The sequence below is a fragment of the Bufo gargarizans genome, chromosome 4 (genome assembly GCF_014858855.1).
Source record: "Bufo gargarizans isolate SCDJY-AF-19 chromosome 4, ASM1485885v1, whole genome shotgun sequence".
Lineage (NCBI taxonomy): Eukaryota > Metazoa > Chordata > Amphibia > Anura > Bufonidae > Bufo > Bufo gargarizans.
The window spans coordinates 3,366,671-3,381,865 of record NC_058083.1 but is presented as its reverse complement, the minus strand read 5'-3'; positions in this window follow the sequence as shown (position 1 = coordinate 3,381,865).

Here is a 15,195-nt window from a genome sequence, read left to right as displayed (position 1 = left end):
GGGGGGGGGGTATCTGGTTGTATGTGATGGGGCAGCTGTGTGGATGCTGAGAGGGGGTATCTGGTTGTATGTGATGGGGCAGCTGTGTGTATGCTAAGGGGGGGGGGGTATCTGGTTGTATGTGATGGGGCAGCTGTGTGTATGCTGAGGGGGGGGGTATCTGGTTGTATGTGATGGGGCAGCTGTGTGGATGCTGAGGGGGGGGGGTATCTGGTTGTATGTGATGGGGCAGCTGTGTGTATGCTGAGGGGGGGGGTATCTGGTTGTATGTGATGGGGCAGCTGTGTGGATGCTGAGGGGGGGGTATCTGGTTGTATGTGATGGGGCAGCTGTGTGGATGCTGAGGGGGGGGGGTATCTGGTTGTATGTGATGGGGCAGCTGTGTGGATGCTAAGGGGGGGGGGGTATCTGGTTGTATGTGATGGGGCAGCTGTGTGGATGCTGAGGGGGGGTATCTGGTTGTATGTGATGGGGCAGCTGTGTGGATGCTGAGGGGGGGTATCTGGTTGTATGTGATGGGGCACGGAAGGGTGGCTTTTTGTCACCATACACATTATCGGACGCCTCACTGACGCCGTGCTGTGGCACCCATCACAGTAAAGCCCAGGTTTGTTGTAGGACTCTGTGGGACTGTGTAGTGTTACCGCTGCTGCAGGATGGGACGGTGTAGTGTTAGCGCTGCTGCAGGATGGGACGGTGTAGTGTTAGCGCTGCTGCAGGATGGGACGGTGTAGTGTTAGCGCTGCTGCAGGATGGGACGGTGTAGTGTTAGCGCTGCTGCAGGATGGGACGGTGTAGTGTTAGCGCTGCTGCAGGATGGGACGGTGTAGTGTTAGCCGCTGCTGCAGGATGGGACGGTTTGTAGTGTTAGCGCTGCTGCAGGATGGGACGGTGTAGTGTTAGCGCTGCTGCAGGATGGACGGTGTAGTGTTAGCGCTGCTGCAGGATGGGACGGTGTAGTGTTAGCGCTGCTGCAGGATGGGACGGTTGTAGTGTTAGCGCTGCTGCAGGATGGGACGGTGTAGTGTTAGCGCTGCTGCAGGATGGGACGGTGCAGTGTTAGCGCTGCTGCAGGATGGGACGGTGCAGTGTTAAGCTGCGCAGGATGGGACGGTGCAGGTACCGCTGCTGCAGGATGGGACGGTGCAGTGTTAGCGCTGCTGCAGGATGGGACGGTGTAGTGTTAGCGCTGCTGCAGGATGGGACGGTGTAGTGTTAGCGCTGCTGCAGGATGGGACGGTGTAGTGTTAGCGCTGCCTGCAGGATGGGACGGTGTAGTGTTAGCGCTGCTGCAGGATGGGACGGTGTAGTGTTAGCGCTGCTGCAGGATGGGACGGTGTAGTTGTTAGCGCTGCTGCAGGATGGGACGGTGTAGTGTTAGCGCTGCTGCAGGATGGGACGGTGTAGTGTTAGCGCTGCTGCAGGATGGGACGGTGTAGTGTTAGCGCTGCTGCAGGATGGGACGGTGTAGTGTTAGCGCTGCTGCAGGATGGGACGGTGTAGTGTTAGCGCTGCTGCAGGATGGGACGGTGTAGTGTTAGCGCTGCTGCAGGATGGGACGGTGTAGTGTTAGCGCTGCTGCAGGACGGGACGGTGCAGTGTTAGCGCTGCTGCAGGACGGGACGGTGTAGTGTTAGCGCTGGCTGCAGGACGGGACGGTGCAGTGTTAGCGCTGCTGCAGGACGGGACGGTGCAGTGTTAGCGCTGCTGCAGGACGGGACGGTGCAGTGTTAGCGCTGCTGCAGGACGGGACGGTGCAGTGTTAGCGCTGCTGCAGGACGGGACGGTGCAGTGTTAGCGCTGCTGCAGGACGGAACGGTGCAGTGTTAGCGCTGCTGCAGGACGGGACGGTGCAGTGTTAGCGCTGCTACGGGACGGTGCAGTGTTAGCGCTGCTGCAGGACGGGATGGTGCAGTGTTAGCGCTGCTGCAGGACGGGACGGTGCAGTGTTAGCGCTGCTGCAGGATGGGACGGTGTAGTGTTAGCGCTGCTGCAGGATGGGACGGTGTAGTGTTAGCGCTGCTGCAGGATGGGACGGTGTAGTGTTAGCGCTGCTGCAGGATGGGACGGTGTAGTGTTAGCGCTGCTGCAGGATGGGACGGTGTAGCGTTAGCGCTGCTGCAGGATGGGACGGTGTAGCGTTAGCGCTGCTGCAGGATGGGACGGTGTAGCGTTAGCGCTGCTGCAGGATGGGACGGTGTAGCGTTAGCGCTGCTGCAGGATGGGACGGTGTAGCGTTAGCGCTGCTGCAGGATGGACGGTGTAGCGTTAGCGCTGCTGCAGGATGGGACGGTGTAGCGTTAGCGCTGCTGCAGGATGGGACGGTGTAGCGTTAGCGCTGCTGCAGGACGGTGTAGTGTTAGCGCTGCTGCAGGACGGGACGGTGTAGTGTTAGCGCTGCTGCAGGACGGGACGGTGTAGTGTTAGCGCTGCTGCAGGACGGGACGGTGCAGTGTTAGCGCTGCTACGGGACGGTGCAGTGTTAGCGCTGCTGCAGGACGGGATGGTGCAGTGTTAGCGCTGCTGCAGGACGGGACGGTGCAGTGTTAGCGCTGCTGCAGGATGGGACGGTGTAGTGTTAGCGCTGCTGCAGGATGGGACGGTGTAGTGTTAGCGCTGCTGCAGGATGGACGGTGTAGTGTTAGCGCTGCTGCAGGATGGGACGGTGTAGTGTTAGCGCTGCTGCAGATGGGACGGTGTAGTGTTAGCGCTGCTGCAGGATGGGACGGTGTAGCTTAGCGCTGCTGCAGGATGGGACGGTGTAGCGTTAGCGCTGCTGCAGGAGGGACGGTGAGGTTAGCGCTGCTGCAGGAGGGGACGGTGTGTAGCGTTAGCGCTGCTGCAGGACTGGGAACGGTTTAGTTTAGCGCTGCTGCAGGATGGGACAGGTGTAGCAGGTTAGCGCTGCGTCAGGACTGTGGCCCGTGTAGTGTTAGCGCTGCTGCAGTGACGGGATGGTGTCGTGTTAGCGCTGCTGCAGGACGGGACTGTGTAGTGTAGCGCTGCTGCAGGATGGGACGGTGTAGTGTTAGCGCTGCTGCAGGATGGGACGGTGTAGTGTTAGCTGCTGCTGCAGTATGGGACGGTGTAGTGTTACCGCTGCTGCAGGATGGACGGTGTAGTGTTAGCGCTGCTGCAGGATGGGACGGGTAGTGTTACCGCTGCTGCGGATGGGACGGTGTAGTGTTGAGCGCTGCTGCAGGATGGGACGGTGTAGTGTTAGCGCTGCTGCAGGATGGGACGGTGTAGATGTTGCGCTGCTGCAGGATGGGACGGTGTAGTGTTAGCGCTGCTGCCGGATGGGACGGTGTAGTGTTAGCGCTGCTGCAGGACGGGAAACGGTGAGTGTTAGCGGGCTGCAGGACGGGACGTTGCAGTGTTAGCGCTGCTACGGGCGGTGCAGTGTTAGCGCGGCTACGGACGGTGCAGTGTTAGCGCTGCTGCAGGATGGGACGGTGTAGTGTTAGCGCTGCTGGCAGGATGGGACGGTGTAGTGTTAGCGCTGCTGCAGGATGGGACGGTGTAGGGTTAGCGCTGCTGCAGGATGGGACGGTGTAGTGTTAGCGCTGCTGCAGGATGGGACGGTGGTAGTGTTAGCGCTGCTGCAGGATGGGACGGTGGTAGTGTTAGCGCTGCTGCAGATGGGACGGTGTAGTGTTAGCGCTGCTGCAGGATGGGACGGTGGTAGCGTTAGCGCTGCGCAGGATGGGACGGTGTAGCGTTAGCGCTGCTGCAGGGATGGGACGGTGTAGCGTTAGCGCTGCTGCAGGATGGGACGGTGTAGCGTTAGCGCTGCTGCAGGATGGGACGGTGTAGCGTTAGCGCTGCTGCAGGATGGGACGGTGTAGCGTTAGCGCTGCTGCAGGATGGGACGGTGTAGCGTTAGCGCTGCTGCAGGATGGGACGGTGTAGTGTTAGCGCTGCTGCAGGATGGGACGGTGTAGCGTTAGCGCTGCTGCAGGACGGTGTAGTGTTAGCGCTGCTGCAGGACGGGACGGTGTAGTGTTAGCGCTGCTGCAGGACGGGACGGTGTAGTGTTAGCGCTGCTGCAGGATGGGACGGTGTAGTGTTACCGCTGCTGCAGGATGGGACGGTGTAGTGTTAGTGCTGCTGCAGGATGGGACGGTGTAGTGTTACCGCTGCTGCAGGATGGGACGGTGTAGTGTTAGCGCTGCTGCAGGATGGGACGGTGTAGTGTTACCTCTGCTGCAGGATGGGACGGTGTAGTGTTACCGCTGCTGCAGGATGGGACGGTGTAGTGTTAGCGCTGCTGCAGGATGGGACGGTGTAGTGTTAGCGCTGCTGCAGGATGGGACGGTGTAGTGTTAGCGCTGCTGCAGGATGGGACGGTGTAGTGTTAGCGCTGCTGCAGGATGGGACGGTGTAGTGTTAGCGCTGCTGCAGATGGGACGGTGTAGTGTTAGCGCTGCTGCAGGATGGGACGGTGTAGTGTTAGCGCTGCTGCAGGATGGGACGGTGTAGTGTTAGCGCTGCTGCAGGATGGGACGGTGTAGTGTTAGCGCTGCTGCAGGATGGGGACGGTGTAGTGTTAGCGCTGCTGCAGGATGGGACGGTGTAGTGTTAGCGCTGCTGCAGGATGGGACGGTGTAGTGTTAGCGCTGCTGCAGGATGGGACGGTGTAGTGTTAGCGCTGCTGCAGGATGGGACGGTGTAGTGTTAGCGCTGCTGCAGGATGGGACGGTGCAGTGTTAGCGCTGCTGCAGGATGGGACGGTGCAGTGTTAGCGCTGCTGCAGGATGGGACGGTGCAGTGTTAGCGCTGCTGCAGGATGGGACGGTGCAGTGTTAGCGCTGCTGCAGGATGGGACGGTGCAGTGTTAGCGCTGCTGCAGGATGGGACGGTGCAGTGTTAGCGCTGCTGCAGGATGGGACGGTGCAGTGTTAGCGCTGCTGCAGGATGGGACGGTGCAGTGTTAGCGCTGCTGCAGGATGGGACGGTGCAGTGTTAGCGCTGCTGCAGGATGGGACGGTGCAGTGTTAGCGCTGCTGCAGGATGGGACGGTGTAGTGTTAGCGCTGCTGCAGGATGGGACGGTGCAGTGTTAGCGCTGCTGCAGGATGGGACGGTGCAGTGTTAGCGCTGCTGCAGGATGGGACGGTGTAGTGTTAGCGCTGCTGCAGGATGGGACGGTGTAGTGTTAGCGCTGCTGCAGGATGGGACGGTGTAGTGTTAGCGCTGCTGCAGGATGGGACGGTGTAGTGTTAGCGCTGCTGCAGGATGGGTGCTGGTAACAGTGTGGGTGGAGTCTGGGGGACCAGAGGGGTGCTGGTAACAGTGTGGGTGGAGTCTGGGGGACCAGTGGGGTGCTGGTAACAGTGTGGGTGGAGTCTGGGGGTACATGGGGGACCAGAGGGGTGCTGGTAACAGTGTGGGTGGAGTCTGGGGGACCAGAGGGGTGCTGGTAACAGTGTGGGTGGAGTCTGGGGGACCAGTGGGGTGCTGGTAACAGTGTGGGTGGAGTCTGGGGGTACATGGGGGACCAGTAGGGTTCTGGTAACAGTGTGGGTGGAGTCTGGGGGTACATGGGGGACCAGTGGGGTGCTGGTAACAGTGTGGGTGGAGTCTGGGGGACCAGTAGGGTGCTGGTAACAGTGTGGGTGGAGTCTGGGGGTACATGGGGGACCAGAGGGGTGCTGGTAACAGTGTGGGTGGAGTCTGGGGGTACATGGGGGACCAGTGAGATGCTGGTAACAGTGTGGGTATAGTCTGGGGGTACATGGGGGACCAGTAGGGTGCTGGTAACAGTGTGGGTGGAGTCTGGGGGTACATGGGGGACCAGTGGGATGCTGGTAACAGTGTGGGTATAGTCTGGGGGTACATGGGGGACCAGTAGGGTGCTGGTAACAGTGTGGGTGGAGTCTGGGGTACATGGGGACCAGTGGGGTGCTGGTAACAGTGTGGGTGGAGTCTGGGGGACCAGAGGGGTGCTGGTAACAGTGTGGGTGGAGTCTGGGGGACCAGTGGGGTGCTGGTAACAGTGTGGGTGGAGTCTGGGGGTACATGGGGGACCAGTGGGATGCTGGTAACAGTGTGGGTATAGTCTGGGGTATATGGGGGACCAGTGGGGTGCTGGTAACAGTGTGAATGGAGTCTGGGGGTACATGGGGGACCAGTGGGGTGCTGGTAACAGTGTGGGTGGAGTCTGGGGGTACATGGGGGACCAGTGGGGTGCTGGTAACAGTGTGGATGGAGTCTAGGGGTACATGGGGGACCAGTGGGATGCTGGTAACAGTGTGGGTGGAGTCTGGGGGTACATGGGGGACCAGAGGGGTGCTGGTAACAGTGTGGGTATAGTCTGGGGGTACATGGGGGACCAGTAGGGTGCTGGTAACAGTGTGGGTGGAGTCTGGGGGTACATGGGGGACCAGTGGGGTGCTGGTAATAGTGTGGATGGAGTCTAGGGGTACATGGGGGACCAGTGGGGTGCTGGTAACAGTGTGGGTGGAGTCTGGGGGACCAGTGGGGTGCTGGTAACAGTGTGGGTGGAGTCTGGGGGACCAGTGGGGTCCTGGTAACAGTGTGGGTGGAGTCTGGGGGACCAGTGGGGTGCTGGTAACAGTGTGGGTGGAGTCTGGGGGACCAGTGGGGTGCTGGTAACAGTGTGGGTGGAGTCTGGGGGTACATGGGGGACCAGAGGGATGCTGGTAACAGTGTGGGTGGAGTCTGGGGGACCAGTGGGGTGCTGGTAACAGTGTGGGTGGAGTCTGGGGGACCAGTGGGGTGCTGGTAACAGTGTGGGTATAGTCTGTGGGTACATGGGGGACCAGAAGTGTTAGAATATTGCCACTCCTCTGTAGAAGATTACAAATCGCTGACATGGGCGAGGTGACGTTGGTTATTCCGGTCCCCAGTCCATGGAACGGGCGGCACATGTGTCTCAATATGGGAGCATCTCGCCAGATTTAAAAAAAGCTCCTGTTTGATAGAGTGGGACCTGCCCTACACTGCTGTTTACTTTACTATTTTCAATCCTGCTGACTTTTATTTTTTATAGGGATAACCATAATTTGTGGTTAAATAAATTTAATGTTTTAGATGAATAAAATATGTAAACATTTCAAAAATTGTCGTGTTTTTTTTGTGTAAATTTTCCAGTCTTTTTATTTTGTTGATGACTGTATACTTAGGGAATCTGTGTGCATGTGTCTCTTCCGATGGTGCTCTGGGGGGAGGTGGAGGATATTTGAGTCTGGGTTGGAGACCTTTATTCCGCATTAATCCCACGTCACAGGCGGTCTGATAAACGGGGCTCGTTCTTACACCCAACTCTTCTAGAGAAGCTCCTCCTGAGATTGCGACTCGGTGATAAATCTGGAGTAATAATCAGTAACATAGCTGGCCACACCCACTTTTCCATCCATATTGCAAAACTGGCATGAGTTGTGTAAAAATGCAAAAAGTTGCAAAATTTGGCGCAATTGATGGAAAAAAACAAGTTGCAAAAGCCATATTTTGCGACTTTTTGATGCCAGAATCCTGGAAGTTCTGATAAATCGGGGCCTATGTATGATGTAGCAGACACACGCATTACACAGCAGCATCTACTGCTACGAGGGACTCCCTGCATTGTACAGCGCTTCACGTGTCACAGAAAGGACGATTCTGATGCTCACCTAACAATGTTCCTAACTGCACGATCTCCTAGTCCACAGTCACTCCTTAATTCCCCTATACGGGGAGGTACAGTGGGGTCAAAATAACGGACTAGTGACGGATCAGCCAAAATCGGGTAAAAACCAAGCGGAACCAAACGAGCCAGCGCAGACACAGACGCATGGAGCCAGCGCAGACACAGACGCATGGAGCCAGCGCAGACACAGACGCATGGAGCCAGCGCAGACACAGACGCATGGAGCCAGCGCAGACACAGACGCATGGAGCCAGCGCAGACACAAACACACGGAGCCAGCACAGACACAAACACGTGGAGCCAGCGCAGACACAGACACATGGAGCCAGCGCAGACACAAACACATAGAGCCAGCGCAGACACAAACGCATGGAGCCAGCGCAGACACAAACACATGGAGCCAGCGCAGACACAAACACACGGAGCCAGCACAGACACAAACACGTGGAGCCAGCGCAGACACAGACACATGGAGCCAGCGCAGACACAAACACATAGAGCCAGCGCAGACACAAACGCATGGAGCCAGCGCAGACACAAACACACGGAGCCAGCACAGACACAAACACGTGGAGCCAGCGCAGACACAGACACATGGAGCCAGCGCAGACACAAACACATAGAGCCAGCGCAGACACAAACGCATGGAGCCAGCGCAGACACAAACACATGGAGCCAGCGCAGACACAAACACATGGAGCCAGCGCAGACACAGACGCATGGAGCCAGCGCAGACACAAACACATGGAGCCAGCGCAGACACAAACACACGGAGACAGCGCAGACACAAACACACGGAGCCAGCGCAGACACAAACACATGGAGACAGCGCAGACACACGGAGCCAGCGCAGACACAAACACATGGAGCCAGCGCAGACACAGACGCATGGAGCCAGCGCAGACACAAACGCATGGAGACAGCGCAGACACAAACACACGGAGCCAGCGCAGACACAAACACATGGAGACAGCGCAGACACAAACACACGGAGCCAGCGCAGACACACGGAGCCAGCGCAGACACAAACACATGGAGCCAGCGCAGACACAAACACATGGAGCCAACGCAGACACAGACACACGGAGCCAGCGCAGACACAAACGCATGGAGACAGCGCAGACACAAACACACGGAGCCAGCGCAGACACAAACACATGGAGCCAGCGCAGACACATGGAGCCAGCGCAGACACAAACGCATGGAGCCAGCGCAGACACAAACACATGGAGCCAGCGCAGACACAAACACACGGAGCCAGCACAGACACAAACACGTGGAGCCAGCGCAGACACAGACACATGGAGCCAGCGCAGACACAAACACACGGAGCCAGCGCAGACACAGACACATAGAGCCAGCGCAGACACAAACACGTAGAGCCAGGAGAGACACAAACGCATGGAGCCAGCACAGACACAAACACGTAGAGCCAGGAGAGACACAAACACATGGAGCCAGGACAGACACAAACACATGGAGCCAGCGCAGACACAGACACATGGAGCCAGCGCAGACACAAACACGTGGAGCCAGCGCAGACACAAACACATGGAGCCAGCGCAGACACAAACACATGGAGCCAGCGCAGACACAGACGCATGGAGCCAGCGCAGACACAAACACATGGAGCCAGCGCAGACACAAACACACGGAGCCAGCGCAGACACAAACGCATAGAGCCAGCGCAGACACAAACGCATGGAGCCAGCGCAGACACAAACGCATGGAGCCAGCGCAGACACAAACACATGGAGCCAGCGCAGACACAAACACACGGAGCCAGCGCAGACACAAACACACGGAGCCAGCGCAGACACAAACACATGGAGCCAGCACAGACACAAACACGTGGAGCCAGCGCAGACACAGACACATGGAGCCAGCGCAGACACAAACACATAGAGCCAGCGCAGACACAAACGCATGGAGCCAGCGCAGACACAAACACACGGAGCCAGCGCAGACACAGACGCATGGAGCCAGCGCAGACACAAACACATGGAGCCAGCGCAGACACAAACACACGGAGCCAGTGCAGACACAAACGCATGGAGACAGCGCAGACACAAACACACGGAGCCAGCGCAGACACAAACACATGGAGACAGCGCAGACACACGGAGCCAGCGCAGACACAAACACATGGAGCCAGCGCAGACACAGACACACGGAGCCAGCGCAGACACAAACGCATGGAGACAGCGCAGACACAAACACACGGAGCCAGCGCAGACACAAACACATGGAGACAGCGCAGACACAAACACACGGAGACAGCGCAGACACAAACACATGGAGCCAGCGCAGACACAAACACACGGAGCCAGCACAGACACAGACACATGGAGCCAGCGCAGACACAAACACATAGAGCCAGCGCAGACACAAACGCATGGAGCCAGCACAGACACAAACACGTGGAGCCAGGAGAGACACAAACACATGGAGCCAGGACAGACACAAACACATGGAGCCAGCGCAGACACAGACACATGGAGCCAGTGCAGACACAAACACGTGGAGCCAGCGCAGACACAAACACATGGAGCCAGCGCAGACACAAACACATGGAGCCAGCGCAGACACAGACGCATGGAGCCAGCGCAGACACAAACACACGGAGCCAGCGCAGACACAAACGCATGGAGACAGCGCAGACACAAACACACGGAGCCAGCGCAGACACAAACACATGGAGACAGCGCAGACACAAACACACGGAGCCAGCGCAGACACAAACACATGGAGACAGCGCAGACACAAACACACGGAGACAGCGCAGACACAAACGCATGGAGACAGCGCAGACACAAACACACGGAGCCAGCGCAGACACAAACACATGGAGCCAGCGCAGACACAAACACACGGAGACAGCGCAGACACAAACGCATGGAGACAGCGCAGACACAAACACACGGAGCCAGCGCAGACACAAACACATGGAGCCAGCGCAGACACAAACACATGGATCCAGCGCAGACGCAAACACATGGAGCCAGCGCAGACGCAAACACATGGAGCCAGCGCAGACACAAACTCATGGAGCCAGCGCAGACACAAACACATGGAGCCAGCGCAGACACAAACACATGGAGCCAGCGCAGACACAGACGCATGGAGCCAGCGCAGACACAATCACATGGAGCCAGCGCAGACACAGACGCATGGAGCCAGCGCAGACACAAACGCATGGAGACAGCGCAGACACAAACACATGGATCCAGCGCAGACGCAAACACATGGAGCCAGCGCAGACGCAAACACATGGAGCCAGCACAGACACAAACACATGGAGCCAGCGCAGACACAAACACATGGAGCCAGCGCAGACACAAACACACGGAGCCAGCGCAGACACAGACACATGGAGCCAGCGCAGACACAAACTCATGGAGCCAGCGCAGACACAAACACATGGAGCCAGCGCAGACACAAACGCATGGAGCCAGCGCGGACACAAACACATGGAGCCAGCGCAGACACAAACACATGGAGCCAGCGCAGACACAAACACATGGAGCCAGCGCAGACACAAACACATGGAGCCAGCGCAGACACAAACACACGGAGACAGCGCAGACACAAACGCATGGAGACAGCGCAGACACAAACACACGGAGCCAGCGCAGACACAAACACATGGAGCCAGCGCAGACACAAACACATGGAGCCAGCGCAGACACAAACTCATGGAGCCAGCGCAGACACAAACACATGGATCCAGCGCAGACGCAAACACATGGAGCCAGCGCAGACGCAAACACATGGAGCCAGCGCAGACACAGACACATGGAGCCAGCGCAGACGCAAACACATGGAGCCAGCGCAGACACAAACTCATGGAGCCAGCGCAGACACAAACACATGGAGCCAGCGCAGACACAAACTCATGGAGCCAGCGCAGACACAAACTCATGGAGCCAGCGCTGACACAGACACATGGAGCCAGCGCAGACACATGGAGCCAGCGCAGACACAAATCAATACTGGGGGAGACACAGGAGACATTTACACCGTCGCTCCTGCACAGTATGCCAGGAAGGGTCGCTAAATCCTATCCCAGAAAAGGACCTCAGCAGTATGAATCCTCCATAATAAAGGGAAAAGGTCCTTTTGGGCTATGGGAAATAGTCCCTTCAGTGTGAGTCGGCTAAGGGTCCATTCACATGTTCGTAAGTGTTTTGCGGATCCGCAGGGTGCAGCAGTCTGCGGACTGCACATCGCCGACACTATAATAGAAAATGCCTAATCTTGTCCGCAATTGCAGACAAGAATAGGACATGTTCTATTTTCCCCTTTCATTCTTCATGACGGGAGAACTGGATGTACGGAGAGCCATCCCGGCTTATCTAGAAGCCACAAAACCCTACTGGATGTACGGAGAGCCATCCCGGCTTATCTAGAAGCCACAAAACCCTACTGGATGTACGGAGAGCCATCCCGGCTTATCTAGAAGCCACAAAACCCTACTGGATGTACGGAGAGCCATCCCGGCTTATCTAGAAGCCACAAAACCCTACTGGATGTACGGAGAGCCATCCCGGCTTATCTAGAAGCCACAAAACCCTACTGGATGTACGGAGAGCCATCCCGGCTTATCTAGAAGCCACAAAACCCTACTGGATGTACGGAGAGCCATCCCGGCTTATCTAGAAGCCACAAAACCCTACTGGATGTACGGAGAGCCATCCCGGCTTATCTAGAAGCCACAAAACCCTACTGGATGTACGGAGAGCCATCCCGGCTTATCTAGAAGCCACAAAACCCTACTGGATGTACGGAGAGCCATCCCGGCTTATCTAGAAGCCACAAAACCCAACTGGAGGTACGGAGAGCCATCCCGGCTTATCTAGAAGCCACAAAACCCAACTGGATGTACGGAGAGCCATCCCGGCTTATCTAGAAGCCACAAAACCCTTCAGGAGATCAGACTACCTATTTGTGCAGTTCCTAGGGACTTATATGGGTCATAAATCCACAACAAATTCCTTGTCCAGATGGATAAAAATACCTATATCTGAGTCCTACAATACCCCGAGTGAGACCCCACCAGGAAATCTAACAGCCCATTCTACAAGATCAGGGTCTACGGAAAAAGCAAATGCCTCCATAGAACAAATCTGTAGGGCTGCAACATGGTCAAGTCCTCACACATTTCCCAGACATTACAGAGTGGATACTACGAGTTTTTCAGGCTATACTCCCTCCCTAAAGGGTTAATCGGTTATATCATGGTATGCCGTCATGGAGGATCAAAGGCAAAAACCATATTACTTACTGGTAATTTCCTTTTCATGAATCCTCCATGATGGCACGGGTTCCCCCCTCGAAAAAAATAAATAAATCTGATATTTGGTATATATAGGTGTGGAAAAACATTGGTGTGAGTGCAAAAAATAAAAAAGGAAAAAAACCTCTAGGCTGTCGGTTCAGAAAGACACTGAGGAGGAGCCGGAGGAGGGTCCTTTTTTCTTCCTGTCCCTACCTGGTTGGAGGCCGGTCATCTCTCATGGTGTGCCGTCATGGAGGATTCAAGAATAGACAATTACCGGTAAGTAATATGTTTTTTTTTTTGCGGAAACGGAAGTGTGGATGCGGACAGCACATAGTGTGCTGACTGCATCTTTTCCGTTCCCATTGGAAATTAATGGGTCCGCACCCGTTCCACAAAATTGCGGACTCTTTTCGCAGACATGTGAATGGAGCCTAAATCCTATCCTTGAAAAGGACCTCGGCAGTATGACTCCTCCCTAGTACATGATGGAGGGAAAAGGTCCTTTTAAGGTACGGGAAATAGTCACTTCAGTGTGAGTCGGCTAAATCCTATCCTTGAAAAGAACCACAGCAGTATGAGTCCTCCATACTCCATAATACAGGTAAAAGGTCCTTTTGGGGTACGGGAAATAGTCACTTCAGTGTGAGTCGGATAAATCCTATCCCTGAAAAGGACCTCGGCAGTATGAGTCCTCCCTAGTACAAAATAAATGGAAAAGGTCCTTTTGAGTATATAGGAAATTTCTAATTTGTTTTTTAAACAAATAATGTTAAAGGGGTTATCTGATATCGAAAATATCTCCGCCAATGCCCGGGCCCCTTGTATGGATTATACGTGCTCAGGACACCCACGTCGCTCCCGATCCCTGCATGGCCGCCGCTGCATCTCCCCGTCACTCGGATAAAAATATCTGGCAACAGGGAGAGCAGGCAATAGCAGGCCCCCTTGGGTCTGGTCACCGTTGCGGCCTGCTATTGGCTGCTCCCCCGTCACTGGATGTTTTGATCCGAACGACATGGAGATGCAGCAGTGGCCATACAGAAATCCGCAGCGACGCAGGCGCCACTGAGCAGGTAAGTATAATCCATACAAGGAAAGTACAGAGATCAGGGTCGGTTCTAGGTGAAATGGGGCCCAGGGGCGAAAAACAATAAGGGGCCCCTCCCCGACACTTGCTGACTTTAACGTCCCGTATTGACTCTGGAGATTTAATTTGTGGACGTTCATACAGAAGAAACTGCATATTGTGTGGCACAGTGTAGCGGTATACTGTATATTGTGTGGCACAGTGTAGCGGTATACTGTATATTGTGTGGCACAGTGTAGAGGTATACTGTATATTGTGTGGCACAGTGTAGAGGTATACTGTATATTGAGGGGCACAGTGTAGAGGTATACTGTATATTGTGGGGCACAGTGTAGAGGTATACTGTATATTGTGGGGCACAGTGTAGAGGTATACTGTATATTGTGGGGCACGGTGTAGCGGTATACTGTATATTGTGGGGCACAGTGTAGAGGTATACTGTATAGTGTGTGGCACAGTGTAGCGGTATACTGTATATTGTGTGGCACAGTGTAGAGGTATACTGTATATTGTGGGGCACAGTGTAGAGGTACACTGTATATTGTGGGGCACAGTGTAGAGGTATACTGTATATTGTGGGGCACAGTGTAGCGGTATACTGTATATTGTGGGGCACAGTGTAGAGGTATACTGTATATTGTGAGGCACGGTGTAGAGGTATACTGTATATTGTGGGGCACGGTGTAGAGGTATACTGTATATTGTGGGGCACAGTGTAGCGGTATACTGTATATTGTGGGGCACAGTGTAGAGGTATACTGTATATTGTGGGGCACAGAGTAGAGGTATACTGTATATTGTGTGACACAGTGTAGCGGTATACTGTATATTGTGTGGCACGGTGTAGAGGTATACTGTATATTGTGGGGCACGGTGTAGTATACTGTATATTGTGTGGCACGGTGTAGCGGTATACTGTATATTGTGTGGCACGGTGTAGCGGTATACTGTATATTGTGTGGACAGTGTAGAGGTATACTGTATATTGTGGGCACAGTGTAGCGGTATACTGTATATTGTGTGGCACAGTGTAGAGGTATACTGTATATTGTGGGGCACAGTGTAGAGGTATACTGTATATTGTGTGGCACAGTGTAGCGGTATACTGTATATTGTGGGGCACAGTGTAGAGGTATATTGTATATTGTGTGGCACAGTGTAGCGTATACTGTATATT